This window comes from Pelmatolapia mariae, linkage group LG17, assembly GCF_036321145.2.
Source record: "Pelmatolapia mariae isolate MD_Pm_ZW linkage group LG17, Pm_UMD_F_2, whole genome shotgun sequence".
Classification (NCBI taxonomy): domain Eukaryota; kingdom Metazoa; phylum Chordata; class Actinopteri; order Cichliformes; family Cichlidae; genus Pelmatolapia; species Pelmatolapia mariae.
Window position 1 is genome coordinate 20,225,833 of NC_086242.1, and position 17,265 is coordinate 20,243,097.

At 40.1% G+C, this 17,265-nt stretch overlaps 1 pseudogene; it reads left to right on the plus strand.

Annotated features, from left to right (window-relative positions):
- LOC134615929 (NACHT, LRR and PYD domains-containing protein 14-like) overlaps positions 1-17,265 on the plus strand; it is an 851,239-nt pseudogene that overhangs the window by 152,208 nt on the left and 681,766 nt on the right.

Sequence of the window (17,265 nt, forward strand, 5' to 3'; positions counted from 1 at the left end):
TCTCACCTGACACGGACACGTCATTGGTGCTGAAGGCCCACAGTTCAAAAGATTCTGAAGCTGCAGGTTTTTGTCACTCTCCAACATAACCTCTTCCACCACGATAAAAATCACACTTTCTGCATAGCTCTCTCCCTTTCTCAGTGTACTTCAAGAACAGTTTCCCATCTCAAATCTCTGTTTTCTGCATTATTCTCTTCCTTATTATGCACCGATCTACCATTGTTTACAGAGCTGCTGGCCGTTGTTTTGTTTGTTTGTTTGTTTTTTCAAAAATGATGACAAGAAAGCCTAATTTCTGCTGTTCAATACTGAAGAAGTATAAACTTTTTTAAATTATGCTAAATTGCAAAACGGTTAGCTGTGTCTCTAATAAAACCCCTATAACTTTGCTCTGCTTCACTTCAGCAGCCTCAGGTAATGTTCACATCTTGATTCATGGTTTTCTTCAGTTTTTGATCTACTGCAGAATATTTTTAAGGCGGTTATCTGCTATAAAAAGCCAGGCCAGGAAAACCTCCTTCATGTTTTTTCTGTGTTTTATCCTCAGTTACTTTGACAGAAAGTGTCATGGTCTCTGTGTCTCCTTGGTTGACCTAGTTTCAGGCCACATGTTTTTGCTTTTGTCTCCTGTCTGTCCTCTGTCTGCTTGGGCGGAGCTCGGTTGCGCTTCCGCCCCTGGCCCACGCACCTGTTGTAGTCACCCACCTGCTGTGAATCTGCATGATTACCTGACTGCCTGAGCTGCTATTTGAGATGGTGTCTCAGAATCCTTCTTCGCTGGATTATTGAGTAACTCTCATTCCTGAACCCGTCCCTGGTTCCTGACCCATTCCCCTAAGTCTGCTAGTGAGGTGTGGAGAGAACTTGAGCGTGAGTGCCGAAGAAGAGTGTGAAAGTGGAGAGTGAGTAGTGGCCGTGTGGAGTGTGTTTTGGACCCGTTTCCCCTCCATCCCCTGGAAATCCCTGTCCCGTGCACTGTATATACAGTGGCTTGCAAAAGTATTCGGCCCCCTTGAACTTTTCCACTTTTTAGGGTATGTCTCTGCCAGCTTTGCACATCTACAGACTGAAATTCTTGCCCATTCTTCTTTGCAAAACAGCTCCAGCTCAGTCAGATTAGATGGACAGCGTTAGTGAACAGCAGTTTTCAGATCTTGCCACAGATTCTCGATTGGATTTAGATCTGGACTTTGACTGGGCCATTCTAACATATGGATATGTTTTTTTTTAAACCATTCCATTGTTGCCCTGGCTTTATGGTTAGGGTCGTTGTCCTGCTGGAAGGTGACACATGGGAATGTGTTACCTTCCACACACACAGATTATGATTAGAATAAGTCCCTGGGTCAGAGAGTCCTGAACATGATATGCTAAACCAAATATGCATCACTGGAAGAACAATGGATAACAACATTAGATTATCAAGGCTAGGGAGAGAGGTGTTTTGGTTTTCTGCCTTACAGAGAAAGGAATTGCCCTATATTTGGCTCCATCCATCTTCCCATCAACTCTGACCAGCTTCCCTGTCCCTGCTGAAGAGAAGCACCCCCAGAGCATGATGCTGCCACCACCATATTTGACAGTGGGGATGGTGTGTTCAGAGTGATGTACAGTGTTAGTTTTCCGCCACACATAGCGTTTTGCATGTTGGCCAAAAAGTTCCATTTTGGTCTCATCTGACCAGAGCACCTTCTTCCACGTGTTTGCTGTGTCCCCCACATGGCTTGTGGCAAACTGCAAACGGGACTTCTTATGGTTTTCTGTTAACAATGGCTTTCTTCTTGCCACTCTTCCATAAAGGCCAACTTTGTGCAGTGCACGACTAATAGTTGTCCTATGGACAGATTCCCCCACCTGAGCTGTAGATCTCTGCAGCTCGTCCAGAGTCACCATGGGCCTCTTGGCTGCATTTCTGATCAGCGCTCTCCTTGTTCAGCCTGTGAGTTTAGGTGGACGGCCTTGTCTTGGTAGGTTTACAGTTGTGCCATACTCCTTCCATTTCTGAATGATCGCTTGAACAGTGCTCCGTGGGATGTTCAAGGCTTGGGAAATCTTTTTGTAGCCTAAGCCTGCTTTAAATTTCTCAATAACTTTATCCCTGACCTGTCTGGTGTGTTCTTTGGACTTCATGGTGTTGTTGCTCCCAATATTCTCTTAGACAACCTCTGAGGCCGTCACAGAGCAGCTGTATTTGTACTGACATTAGATTACACACAGGTGCACTCTATTTAGTCTTTAGCACTCATCAGGCAATGTCTATGAGCAACCAAAGGGGGCTGAATAATTACGCACACCCCACTTTGCAGTTATTTATTTGTAAAAACTGTTTGGAATCATGTATGATTTTCGTTCCACTTGTCACGTGTACACCACTTTGTATTGGTCTTTCACGTGGAATTCCAATAAAATTGATTCATGTTTGTGGCTGTAATGTGACAAAATGTGGGAAAGTTCAAGGGGGCCGAATACTTTTGCAAGCCACTGTAGTTTCACCTGGTGCGATTGTAAGTAAACTTGTGACTTCCATTCTAAATTCAGCTTGTCTGCAACTGAGTCCATTCCACCTGCGTGACACAAAGGCATCTGCTGTCATGCTTGCACCTCTGATGAAGTCTTACAAGTGTCAATACTGATAAATGATCAGAATTATAATATTTCTGACTGTCTGAGTCAAAATTGAATTGAGTCGAACCTTGTGAATCGGAAATGAATCAATTCTAATAATTAGTGACGATACCCAGCCCTAGTATTAATTGTAGATAGGGGTTTCCAGTCATTTTAAAGGTTTTTAAATATATCTGAGCTTTTCCCCTAATCTAACCTAACCCTAACCGTAGGTGGGTCAGTAGTGATGTGGTGCATATTAAACAGTAATAATTTGTCTGCAAGTTATGTGCATCGCTGCTGCATCATTATCTGATGGAAACAACTGTGGTGTTTCTGTTTTGCAGAATGTCGTCATCATTGCTATTATTCACAGTATCAGATTGCAATCAAAGTGAACAGCTTTCAACGTCTGTGAAACCTGATAATGAATTCATATAACATGTGGTTGAGGAGATTGGACCGAGATATTTTTCTGTTAGAAAAAGACAAAAAGCTCATCATGCAAACAGACTTTAAACCTTGGGTCAGCAAAATTCTGATTTTATTTAAACAAACACAATACAATTTTAAAATAACAGCAAAAAAAATAAATAAGATAAATAAATCATAAATAGCACACGTTAATTTACTACCAAAACAAATATAACTCAGTTAAGTGGAGCAGTGGATTGAGGCATGGTCTTAAATAAGAAAATAAATAATAAGTAACTGTAAAAGTGGAACTGAATGGTCAACCTGTGGCAGTTTAACCAAGTTATACATACGAAGATAACAAATAAGAGCAAAAAAAAAAAAAAGCTAATGACTTAAAGTCCAAATTATTGGTCATTATTCAGATGAAGGGGTGGGTGTGGGATCAACAGCTGGCGTGGGCAATCACAGAAGCTGCCTGGAAGACGCCCAGGTACTCAGCCAGAGCTCTCTTCTGAGCCATCAGATCATCAACCTGCAAAAACAGACACGACTTCCAGTTAATGATCAGGGGAACACACTGACAAGTGTGGGTGGAGCCTCCTCCACAGAATCATTATTTAACCAATATCAGATACACTTCCAATAAATCATTAACCTCTTTCTGCAATGCTCGCAGGTCTGTGGACGCTGGCTCCCAAAATTACAACACATGTGAAAGGCTTTTAAAGTCTCAAAGTATGTGAAATTAATCATTTCAGGCTTTTTATCATGGCACAGGCTTCTTATAGTCTTCTTAAAGCTGTCGCCTGTGTGAGGTCTGTCTGACAATGACAATAAAACTGTGACTCTAGTATTTTGAGAGGGAAACACAAAAGTGCTTTGAAATCTTTTGTTTTGCCCAAACAAATCATCTTCATGCATTTAATGTAAAAGGTTTTAATTACTAAATGAAATAATACATTCAAATGAACTCTGTTCCTTAGTACCTGCTCCAGTGCCAACAGCAATCCAGTGACATCATCTAGAAATGTTCAATTTCTGAACTACATCTGAAGTTCTTCAATGATTGCATCCATTAACCTTTAACTGAAAAGATCACATGACTTTAGAGTTTATCTTCTGCAAAGTTTGGTCTCTTTCTATATTAGTCAACTCTTTCTTTTATGGGCTTCTTTCTTTTTGTGGGCGTAATCTTTTCAACGATACACCAGCATCTCTTTATTTAGTTGCAGTTTAACATCTGTCGCGCAGACCCGTGTAACACTGTTTGTCGGCCAGTTTGATGGAAAACAAAATGATCTTACCCTGAAAGAAGCCGAAACCTACAGTCTGCCAGCTTGAAATCTACTATTTCTCTCTGATGTAAAGTTTAAAAAGAGTTAAAACTGCTGCAGGAAGTCTGACTTATTAATCAGCAGGAAATGGTGCTTTTCCCAGAGACCATTTTTAGTGGCAGAACAAACCACTAGTTTATTTAAGTAGCATCAGTATTAAGGCAGAATACACTACTGAGTGTGTGAGTGTGTGCGTTTGTTGGTGGTGATTAAATAAAACCCTCATTGTTGCTTCATCGCTGCACTAGTTTTGTTTTTGCTCGAAACCCACAGTTAAAGCTCAAACTGTACCATTGCAGCATTACATGAACTCCAGCAGCACCAGCCGGTGGCTTTGACCCAGATTTAGTTTCATTTTTAATAACTCTTTTGGGTAGTCAAAGGTAACACAGAGATACTTTAAAAACACAACCAGCTAAAGTTTGATCTCACAATCTCACAATGCAGTATGCACACAAAAAATTGTGCATACTGCAATTTCACTTATGTGGAGGAGTGAAATTGTAAATATTGAAAAAAAGATAATAAATGAATATTGGATTTAGTTTATTAAAAAGTCATTAAATGTACCTCAAATAAACTTGAAATTAATTATGGGCATAAATTAAATTAAATTAATGTGACAATACGTTAAATTAGATATTGCGTTTGTTTCCATGTTTATTTTTCTTGTGTGATAAATATTTTCACTTTATTTATTTCTTTGCAAATTTTTGTAATTTTTTGTATCTATTTATTTAATTTTTACTTATAACATATTTATTTAATAGACTGTTTCTTTAATTTCAGTTTTAGTCCTTCATCTGATGCTGGTCCTGGCACATGGCCGGCATCATCGCGTCTATTGATTTCTTGCTTTTAAAATAAAGGTCTTTGCCTCTACTGTCACCACGCAGTTGCTCATAAACCTTTGTTGGATGGTTGGAGTGTTTCTCTCATGAGATAAAGTAGCTTGAATGGACTATTGTTGTGATTTAGCCAAAAATAAAAGCATGAATGATAATAAAGATGAACAAAAACACCAATGTACGGACCTCCCTTCTTCTGAGTTCTGTGTTGCCCTCTGGTGGGACTGACCCAGAAAACTGCCCAAACATTGAGTGTTTCATGAATAAGACTAAAAATCAGTAGCCTGTTACCTTTATTTGGTTCAGCCTGCGGAGTATTTCCTCTTTGTTGTGGTTCATGTGAGTCAGGCGGTTCTTCAGCCCCTCCATCTTATCCTGGAGATTCTTAAGTGCCGACTCGACCTCAGACCTCTTGGAATCGGAGACCTGATCCAGCAGACCCACGGAGGCCGTGGACTCTCCTTGGGTGTGGTGATGGTGGTTGCTATGTGCCAGGATGCTGGAGAAAATGCGTTTGTAGACATCCAAACTAGTATTTATCAGCTCTATGTCGTCGTTTCTCTGTGGAGCAAAGAAATGCTTTTTAGACCAGCATTTAGTTTGTTCACAGATTTAATTGCAACAAAAAGAAACAGATTACAGATTAACAGTGTGGCAAACAGTGACCAGGACCTTAACTGACAAGCAATACCAAAAAAAAAGAGAAAGTTTATCCGCCGAAACAGAGACGTCATCACCTTAAATATCGTCTGCAACATTTTTTAAGTGTCTTTAAGCTTTTCCCGTCATTATCTTCTTTTACTAGCAAAAAATTTTCTCCTGAAGTAAAAACGGCATAAGCAGTTAGGCTCTTTCACTCAGGTGGCCAATTTATTCATGATCATTGTACCAATAACTAGTCCTGACCAAGGTCACTGATGATTCTGGGTTAGGGTTAGTTTTAGCATTTGGACTCGGTTGGTGGAGCAATGAGTGTTAAAACAAAACACGGGCACTATCAAACCTAATCACCTCACAGAAAACATATGTTTTGAATAAAACGATGAATATTTCAAAAGGATGTGTAAAAAAGATGGAAAAATGAGCAAGTTGGATATAATATTTTCTAGAAAAAGGCCTGTCTAATTAAAGGAGGTTGTGCTAAAGATATTCAGTCTTCACTGCTATGTAGTAAGGATGAATTTACACATTGAATTCGTACATATAAATGTAAAAACATTTTTCTCTAAACACAAATTTCTCCCAATATAGGCTACAGTTGACTTAAAAGATCTAGCTCATAAAATCTGATTGCGCTGTTATTACTGGGAAGTAAGAAAACTGGTGAAATAAGACATCAGGTGTGAATGAACTGTTTGAGCCTACCTGGCAGGAGGTGTTAATACTGTTGACAAAACTGAAGAGTTCAATGTTGCCAACCTCTGGCTGCGTCAGCCCCTAAAATATACACAAATATACAATCAAAAAATATTTAGAAAGACCTACAGACCTACAACAAAAACAAACACAAAGAAATGGGCAAAATAAATAAATGTTACAGTCAAATACATATATATACATATTGTCCTCTTCAGGGCACCATAATATAGTCAGTGTTGTTTAGATGTGCCTACAGACATTTAGCCTTGGTCTCAATGTTTATCTTACAGGGATATTATAGTTTGGTTACATTTGCAGAAAACTAGAGTTTTTTTTTTCTTTTGGTGATCAAAGTTGTTTTTTTGTTTTTTTAAAAAAAGCACGTTTACACATATCCTCTTTCTCTTTGAAACATGGTGGTAATCAGAACAAACCACAAGTAGATGAACTGGTTTCAGTTCATCTCCTTGTGAAGTTTGAGAAGTGTGTCAGATTTCGTGATAGTCACCATTAAGTCATGCGACTGATTTCTTGTAATAATAAATCAATAAGTCCAAGTAATTTATGCAATTCATCAACTCTGCCTTAGAAGTAATATAAAAAACATTCTATGTAAGTCTACACTAAAAATCAATCTAACGTAAATCTGAAATCTAGAGGCATCCTTGTCATACATGAAAAACCGTACAACACCTTACGACATTTTAATGTTTGGTCACAAACCTGAAAATACTCACAGATTATTTCTCTCATCTAATTTTAAAGAAGCAAACTTCTAAATGAAAATCTCAAATTAGCGCTTTATCTTAGAGGTCAACGCAAAGTTTGACCGAAAACACGTAAGGATCTAAAATCGAGCCTTGCGGGACTCCACAGGTAAACTTACCAGTTCGTGCGCTATGAGCGCCTGCTTCTGTGTCATTCTCTCAGAGACATGCTGAGAAACTGACACACAAGGAGCCCTACGATGGCGAGGAAACCCAGAAGCTGCCAGCACAGCTCCCAATAAGACCAGTAGACACGCTAAAGTACTGCATGGCGACATCTTCTATCAGGAACTTTAAATTAAACTGCTATAAACGAGCAAAAAGTGTCTTCTCACAAGGAGGCTGATAAAGTGCTACAGTGTGTTGTCTAGTCACTGATACTCTCCGTTGACCTGAGGTTCTATATATACAGCTATCTATTCTTGTGGTCTGTGGGCTGTGGGTTCTGCAGCAGAACCAGAAACAGCAGCATCAACATGACTTTTCCTCTAAAACAACTCTGCTGCTGCTAAACGTGCACACACAGGAGACTCCCTGGTCAGGTTTCAGTTCACTTCCATTCTCTGAATGCATACGCATGCACGGGGTGAGGGGACCCCCTGGTCAGAGAAAGACCTGCTCACTCTAATTTAAGTGGAAAATGTGTGTTTGATGTGCATGAATGGTTCCAGGGTTGCAACAAACCTCATGTAAGATTTATGAAACTATACAGATTTTTTGTGTCTCTGCGCATGTAAATGTGTGCATGTAAATGTTTGCAAATTTACATTATCTGCACATCTTTCAGTGGCCTACAAAATGTCTGAAAACTAAACAGATAACAGGCCAAACTATCATGAACGATCGTTCCTACAATAAAACACTTTACGTGACCTTTATTTCATTTCAGTTTGCTTTCATAGAGAAACATAAGTGAGTTTATTGTGTTACGTTTCGAGAAAAGGCATTATGTGGTTACAGCTTACAGCTTCTCAAGAAGCCGCTCGCCTCTGTTTTGGGTCTAACATGCTAAAACGTCCAGTCTGCTGCAAGAAGCAATTTATGCCTGTGGATATTTTCCCTTTACAAACACCGTATTCACCTTTTTGAATTTTATTACGGTTTGAAGTTGGGGCACGGCTTATTTGACACACACAGGCAGCTGCTGCTAGTGTTGCCTCACTGCTGTTTTTATATTGCTGGTACTTTTTTTTACTTTGACATCACAGTGGCAAAGTCCATCATGTGTAATGATAACAACGATTTCATTTGTATAGCACATTTTAAACCACACCGTTGCACAGTGCTTCACAGTCTTGATAAAATCCGTAATTTAAATATGCATATGCAAATATACAGTACAGATACATAGAAGTAAAGGTTACTTTTTATGTGCAAGTGTTGGTGTGAACCAGCCAACCTGATGGGCTGAGGAAGGCCGATACAAAGTTAAGACGCTACTACCTGGAAAGTGTGGTTGCCTCTGGATTTAAAATAATCACATGATAGAATTTTCAGATCTGATGCTTGCAAGACCAACCGCTGGGTAAACACATCTGAGCAGTTCTACTGAATGACGTTATACAAGGCATGTGATAAATATATTAAAAGCAGACGGCGTAGGTTTTATTTTTGCGTGTTTTTGTCTTTCGTTGTTGACAGAAACAAAGAGTGGATGAACTCAGAAATGTGAGATTTAAAGTTCAACTGAAGGTCAAACCTAAGACTTTTAGCAGATTATTTGACTGCTAAGTGAAACTCCCTGTGCCGATCCAAAGTGAAACATTCACTGAGGTTGGTGAGACCTTTGAGGTTGTTAGTCTTAACAGCAAGTGCATCTTAGTATCGTTAGCAATGTAGTGGTTACAGAAACTAGTGAATGTGCGAAAATAATATATATATATATATATATATACTCACCAGGTACTCTACTGGATTGAGATCTGGTGACTGTGGAGGCTGTTTGAGTACAGCAAACTCATTGTCATGTTCAAGAAACCAGTTTGAGATCATTTGAGCTCGGCTACATAGAGTGTTATCCTGCTGGAAGCAGCCATCAGAAGATGGGTTCACTGTGGTTAGAAAGGGATGGACATGGTCAGCAACAGTACTCATGTAAGCTTTGGTGTTTAAGTGATGCTCAGTTGGTGCTCAGGGGCCCAAAGTGTGCCAAGAAAATATCCCTCACACCATTTCATCACCATCATCCTGAACCACTGAGTCAAGCCAGGATGGATCCACGCCATTGTGTTGTGACCCTACCATGTGAACGTTGCTTCAGAAATCAAATCTCGCTCACATTTTGCCAATCCTCTGCTGTCCAGTTTTTGATGATGATTCTGTGTGAATTGTAGCCTCAGTTTAAACCCTGGAGATGTTTGAGCTGGATAATCACAGCAGATAAGCAGTTTATGATATATTCAGACCAGCAACCACACATGTTGACTTCAATCACCTTTGTTCGCCTTTAAGGATGGTTTAAACTTCAGCAGGTCATCTTGACCATGTCATTGGTTGCTTAGATATTTGCATTGACAAGAAGTTGAACATGTGTAATAAAGTGTCAGGTTAGTGTACATAATATATACAGTATACATATGTTAAACTCCCAACCACTGGGAGTTTATAAACATATTAATGCTGTTGGACGAGAGCAATACGATTAATTTTAGGAAAAAAAATCCTTTTGGGTGTAGGTTATAGTTTGACACATCTGTGTGTGACTTCTGGTTTGTGTCTGCAGTCATGCACACAGATACAACTCTGCACACTGAGTAACTTCCAGTCAGAGTTTATCTTCAAATCAAGGTTAGGCAACCCTGATCTCAAGATAAAGATCAGGTGAGGGTGCATCGACTGTTGGTTGTATAGTGTCTGAGGACATTCATCTGCTCATTCATTAGCTCGTGGCTTTCTAAGGTCATGTGACCCATGCCTGCTGGTTCTGTCCCATACGAGGCACAAGGACAGAGCCTTCTCAATAGTAGCACCGCAGAAGCATCTGGGACTCATCTTTTTACAGATGCTTGTAATTAACCGTTTCAATGTACTGATGTCTAATGTTTTTTGTTTTCTTTTGTTCAGCATTTTGTGATCAATATCTTGAATAACTAAAGTTTTTACTTTTTACTTTACTTTAGCGTTGCGGTTTTATGCCTGACTGACGCACCGACTGACCCACTGAGCGGCAAACTCAGTCGACAGTAACGGTCTGAATGGATGGGATGCTATCGCTGCTAAAAGCAGCTGCCTTCATTTAGCCTTTCTGTGTGCTATTTTGAGAGCGGCGACATGCTGCGCCACGTCTGACGACATCAAATAGTCATCTCTGTACATCGTACGCTCAGGCTGCTGGATGCTGTAAACAGGTTGGTGAGGTTGTTGTTAACTTTCACTCTGAAGATACGTGGACCCTGAAAGCTCTTTATAAGTTATACAGAGATTAGTAAAGTGAGGAGAAAGTCCCTTTGTGTTTTCACTACAATGTAGTTAAAAAGCAGTCATTGTGAAAGATTTGAAGCCTGTGTTTCCTTTGTTATCTTTCCTCTGCAGCTCATATCAGTCACACCATCTGTCTCTAATCTTGATTTGTTTATTTATAGTGCTGATTGAGTCTTTTACTCCAGTTCATCCTCTTTACATCCAGCAGGTCGGCAGGGTTAGGTTTGCATTTTAGCCGAGCGCTGAATGAAAATAGCTTCAGAAACTAGAAAATGATAGATCATGAAACCCGTTCTCTTACAGTTCTTCTTCTAAAAGAATGTCAAACAGGTGAAAATTCCATATTTGGGGATAGAAAAAACCCCTAACTCACATCTGACAGATGACAGATGATCAAGGTCACCAGGAAAGTGGTGAATGATGGGAGATTAAACAGTTAAACAATTTTTTGGTAAATCTACATAATATATAAATTAAAGACACTCCTATTTAGATGTGCACGAACCTGCCTTTCAGTAATGTTTTAGACTCCAAAGAGGCTAAAGAGATGACTCCAAAGGCTCTGAAGGTCCTGGATTGGTGCTACAGAGGTTTGGTGCCCCATGTTGGCATGCTGTAGCTCTCTTCTGCCACTTGGGAGCAGTATCAAAAATATATGGAACAACAGTGCAAGTGATGTAGGTAGTGTTTGCTTTGTTCCCATCTTGGTATACACAGAAGCCAGCCTCTCCATGACCACTGCAAACAAGACAGAGCTCAGAGCAGATCCCTGATGTAATCCCACCCCCACCTTCAAGCCATCTGTCACTCCCACCGCACACCTCTCCATTGTTCGCTGTTCTCAGACATGTCCTGCTACACCCTGACCCTTCATACAGCACCACAGTTGCTCTCTTTCACCCTAGCATTATAGTGGTGTGAAAAAGTGATGATCTGTGACAAACACACAAAACCTAGGAAATAGGAAGGGGGCAAACAAACGTAACTGTGGTGTATCACATCTTTGGATATCTGAGTTCAGTTTCTCTACCCACACCCAGATGGCCTGATTACTGCCACACCTGCCAAACTGTCTAAAGTTATTTTTGACTCAACAAGCCCAGGTTTGCTGTAGAGCTATTATTCACTGAATTTCGGGCATCATTTCAGGTGGAACTATAAAAAATAGTCCAGAGTTTAAGGGGGCAATGGAGTAACACCTTTGGTTTTGAAATATGTAAATCAACCATACATGGGTGTAATATTCATACGTCCACATTAGCTGGGAGCGAAACTGTGGCGGGAAGAAATGCAATCATCATCGTGGGTTGGAGCGCCATTGCACCGGTGGAAATATCACCACTGGAGGTTAAGGTATTACCGCCGAGAGTAGAAATGCCGTTGCAGCAGGAAGATGCGCTGTCCCTGCATCATCTCTTCTGGTGGAAACGCTACCACAGGGCGTGCAGTGACATCTGAATCATCAGTGCGGAGAGAAAACGCCGTTGCACTGCATACGAAAATAATTTCTAGGTATTCCCCGTTAAATTGATCTTAATTGAGTTAGAGTAACTAAAAGTATTTAAACATTTATCCTTACGAACGGACAGAGCTGCAGATTTCAAAGTTCACATTTATTAAAACAGAGATTGTAAATTTCACTTTCCTGCTATCTTTTTACCCAACTTACCGCTGTTAATGAGTGATCATGGCAACAGTATGAACAATACCAAGAATTAAGTGGACAAGCTCATCACTGTTTCTCTGAATTACACGACACATCTTTACTAGAATAACGAGTAATGAATTTGGAAAAGTAGGCCTTAAAGTGCAGATCCTGTTTCTGCTACAACTCTAATTGTTGTGCAAAGTAAAACGAGCACGATGTAGCAGCTAGCAGCATGCCTGCTTATTGCCAGTCTGTGTACAGATTGAAACCGAGCTTAAAAATGCAACCTTCACCAACTTTCTCTGTTGCAGCTTGTGGATTCATTTCTATGAGAAGGTTGAAAAACCAGCAGACACGATGTTTGTGGTCTGCTAGAGCACAACAGTAATTGACAACACAATCCAAAAAACTGACATTGATGAATAAAAAAATCATTGATATTAAAAAACAAAGAAGTTTACTGAGGTTACCTAGGTCTATGTTAAGTAACTGGCAGTTTATTCGCACTAAAATTAGATGACTTCTAATTTTACTGCTTCTAAATTCAGATAAAACTGAAGCTATTGTACTTGGCCCTAAACATTCTCACAAATATGGCATCTAACCAGATGCTTACTGTTGATGGCGTGACCTTTGCCTCCAGTCATTTTTGACCAGGATATGTCCTTCAATGCACAAATGCACAAATATGTAGGACTTTAGCCTACACATTGCCTCCTCTTCATTGTTTCCCTGTTAATTCCAGAATCCAATCTTTACAATCCTGTTTTTCAAATACAAGGTCCTGAATAATCAGGCTCCATCTTATCTTAATGACCATATCACCACATAAGAGCACCTCACTCTCGCAGGCTTATTGTTTGTAGAGTATTTAAAAGTAGAATGGGAGGCAGAGTCTTCAGTTTTTAGGCCCCTCTTCTGTGCAATCAGCTCCCAGTTTGGATTTGGGAGACAGACAGTCTGCTTTTAGGTTTAGGCTTAAAACTTTTTTGCCAAGCATACAGTTAGAGCTGGATCAGGTGACCCTGAATTCTCCTTAGTTATGCTACAAAGAGTCTAGGCTGCTGGGGGATTCCTATGATGCACTGTTTCTTCTTCAGAGGAATATTTCTAGCACCTTGTTGAATTAAAGGTCCAACCCAGTACTGGCAAGCTATACCTAATAAAATGCCAGGTGACTGTGTCTTTCACGTGTATCTTTGGCATGTTTTTAGTTATAGGCCTTCTTATATTCAGGTATACAGCATGTGCTCTGGTGGCTCAGTTGCTGTACCGCATACATGGTAAAGCACATAGAACTGATTTTGCCAATGCCTGCTTGCACACAGAGTAAGGCATGGTCCCAAGCTGCAAAACAAACTTAATACATATATATTTAGTGTGGAAAAAGGCATTTAACAAAATGCAGTCAAAAAAGAGGTAATAAGATGAGGCTGAAAGGAAGTATAGAAGTGTGTGTCATCAGCATAGATTAAATTTGATCAAACAAATACTTTTAGCTTTAATATTTAAAAATAAAATCATGCACATGCACATGACTCTGAGGATGTAGGGCTGAAAGTGTTTCTTGCCACCCCCTAAAACACACATGCAAGCTTTCAGGGTAAATGTTAATTCACTGGAATTAGCTGGTTGTGTGTGTTTTTTTAAACCACTCTGTATGCCTGTGTTTCCTAGAAGTCTTAGCTTGGGTGTTGTTTTTTTGTTGATTTTTTTTTTTTGTGCCTCTGGGCCAACCGTCAGTAACACAAATACAAACACATACCACATCCTCTTGTGGTGGAGGGTTGAATTTCCCACCTACACAGACTTGGAAAGCATCAATCACACTGACTAATGATCATTAACAGCTGTACAGCTGGTCTGTTGCATAAATGAAACTTTAAGGGCTTGAAGCTTTTATTGTATTGGTCCATTGGGTGGCCTGCCATTTCAGAAAGTTAGCTTTGCACAACTACAACCCTGTTTCCAAGGAAGCACAGTCGTCAAAGTGTCTCTGCAGAAGCCCAAATATGACCCCTCCACCACTGGGCTGAAGGTTTGGTATGAGGTTTTTGTGCTCATATGCTGTGGTGGTGCATTATGGACCAACATCTCCACTTTGGTCTTATCTGTCCAATCATCTCTTGTCATTGTGCTTTGTTCAGATGCAACTTTGCAAACCTGAGCTGTGCTGAGCGTAGGCTTTCTTCTGGCAGCCTTTCCAAATAAGCCACACTTCTTCAGTCTTTTTATGCATCTACTGTCATGAACTTTAATATTTAAAGTTACAGTGTTTCAGTGTAAATTGCATATTGCAGTTAACTGAGTTGTTTTCTTATCCCTTCAAATTCAAGAGCATAATCTTAGCTACACTGGCCTCTGAAAAACAAGCATGTTATAATCAGCCTAGTGAGATCAAATACGAATACGTCTGATACGAGTCTTTGAGTCATGACTGATGACAGCCATACTGAGATGAGTTTTGAGGATATATTGAACTTTTCTGTCCATAAGACTGCTGTTAGATCCTGTTAGCTGCTATCAGCTGGTGTTAGTGAACACCAGCTGATAGCAGCTAACAGCTGAATAAAGCGACTTACTAAATAATCTTGCGTATGATGTGAGAAGGCAATCAAGCTGTTTTTCAGAGGGAAAGTGATTTGAGCTTAACGTTAGCTTATATTAAGCTGTTGTTGCTTCGCCAGCTCTTGTTAGCTGTCTGGAGATGGGGAGTTCGCATGTGTGATCTGCTGACAAAAGGTAACTGTGACAATATCAGGAATGAATGAGCATGTTTATACAAGTTCTTGTGTGTCAGAGCCATGACTTCAGCTCAGAAGATGAGGCTTGATGTGAGGAGGAAGAGGATGTGATTTAGCCACTTCACATTTTAATTTTTTGGTGAAGGGGACTCCTTCTTCCACAATCCTTCATATACTGAGTCTGAAGGAGCCGACAGGAATTGAAATGTCCCTCTGTGACATGCGAAAGCATATGGCTTCTGGCCAGTCTCTAGCCACATATGTAAAATGTGAATAGCTGGAAGGGAGATGTCCTTCCTGGCTACTGTACTCAAATATGGTGGGCACGGCAGGTTCCACATCTGCAAATCCGCTCCTATGTATTTTTGATAAATTAATTTTAAGTTTAGAATGCATCGATTCTTTTTGGAAGACATATTTACAAACTAAGTTTTATATATTTATGAGTACTCTACAAATATTTTTTCTGTTGAATAATCTCAAAATCTCACTGACTTTACCTTTAACATGCTAACTGAGGTCTGTAGTCTCTTTCACATGAGTAGCTCTTGGGTCAGCCAAAATTATGCCAGCTCATAGTTTAAAAGTATTTGTCATGGCATGGGGGACATCAGTGCAACTCTGTGAAGACACTATTAATGCTGAAGGATATAGACAGACATGCAAAAAGTAAATAATCATGAGGTGTACTTTCTTTTTCACATGACTGTGACTCGCGGGCCTCGCCATATTTAATGAGATGCTCCAGTTTCAGCTGTTTTCCAAACACTGTTAAACAAAACAAAAGAAAATGCCTTCAAGGCCTTAAAAAACTGTTTGTCTCTTAAACAGGTAGTGGAGCACAGGGGTCGTCTTACAGCCACCGATGTGTAGTAGATGTTGAGCTAATGACCTTTAGTCGCTCACACAGAGGTTTCTAGTTATTTAAACTCAGACATTAAAACTTCAGCAGTGATATTCAAATCATGAAATTCTATATGTCAGGAAACCCGCTCGATAATATCAAAGCAACAATTTCCTGTAATTGACAGTCAAACTACTACAGAAAAAATGGCTGAGACAAAAGGCTATAAAACGATTGAGATGGCTACTTATTTTTTTTCTTTACTTATTGTATATGTTTGATGTGAGAGTGTCGTGTTAACGCGGCAAAGTTTGAAGATGAAACCAGCTTAAAGGGATGTAACTGTGAAATGATTTCTTGTCTTGGTTTAATTCTGAACACGAGTAAGGAGGCCGCTGCAGAGGGGCTGACTCAGCAGTTGACGATGACGATGCTTTGAGTTCAGTATTGTGTCACTGTGGGGGTGGAAATCTCACTGTGGCTTCTGCTGATGGTCCAAATGTCTTTGTGGGAGTTTCCACTGACAGGTGAGGGGAGGGATCGTGACTCAGAGCTGCTTTCAGGTCGATTTTTTTCTTTAATCCTTCCATTAATTCAAATAAAATTCCAGCCTCGAAATCCAAATCCCATTTTAATGTATTTCCCTTTAATTTCATTTATTTTTATGTATTCTTCTTGGCAGTAGCTCAGGAGGTCGAGCAGATCAGCTACTAATTGAAAGGTTGGTGGTTCGACCTGGCTGCTTCTGTCTGGATGCCAAGGTATCCTTAAGCATTGAATGTGACATGTGAAAAGCACTGCATGCTTTAACATGTTTGTGTAGGTCCTCAGTCATCCACGCCATGGTGGTCTTAAGAGATTGAAAAAAAGCGACTTCACCTCTAATTCAAGCTTCTTCAGTTCTAAAACCAACTGCTGGAGAGCCCCAGGTGTTTAAACCCTGGTGGCCGTTGTGCTTTGAGAGGGTCGTTGATCCACTATTAATCATGTAACTCGTCACATGACTTTGTAAAACAAGGTGTGGGTCATTACCTCCAGAGGTTTCAAGTGAAACCACCATGAGACCTCGCCCAACCCTATCATGTAACCTACTGAGGTCACCTGACGCGAGATGTGAGCAGGAGTGGAGGTGCCTGGGCAGGGATCTCAAAACTGCACTGTAGGTGGCTGAGTGTTGGTGTCATAAGCCAGCTCCTTTGTTCAAAGACGGCCTCTTTTACTGCTCTTTATCCACCGAGAATGTAAACACGGGCATCCTCAAAATATGTATATCTGCA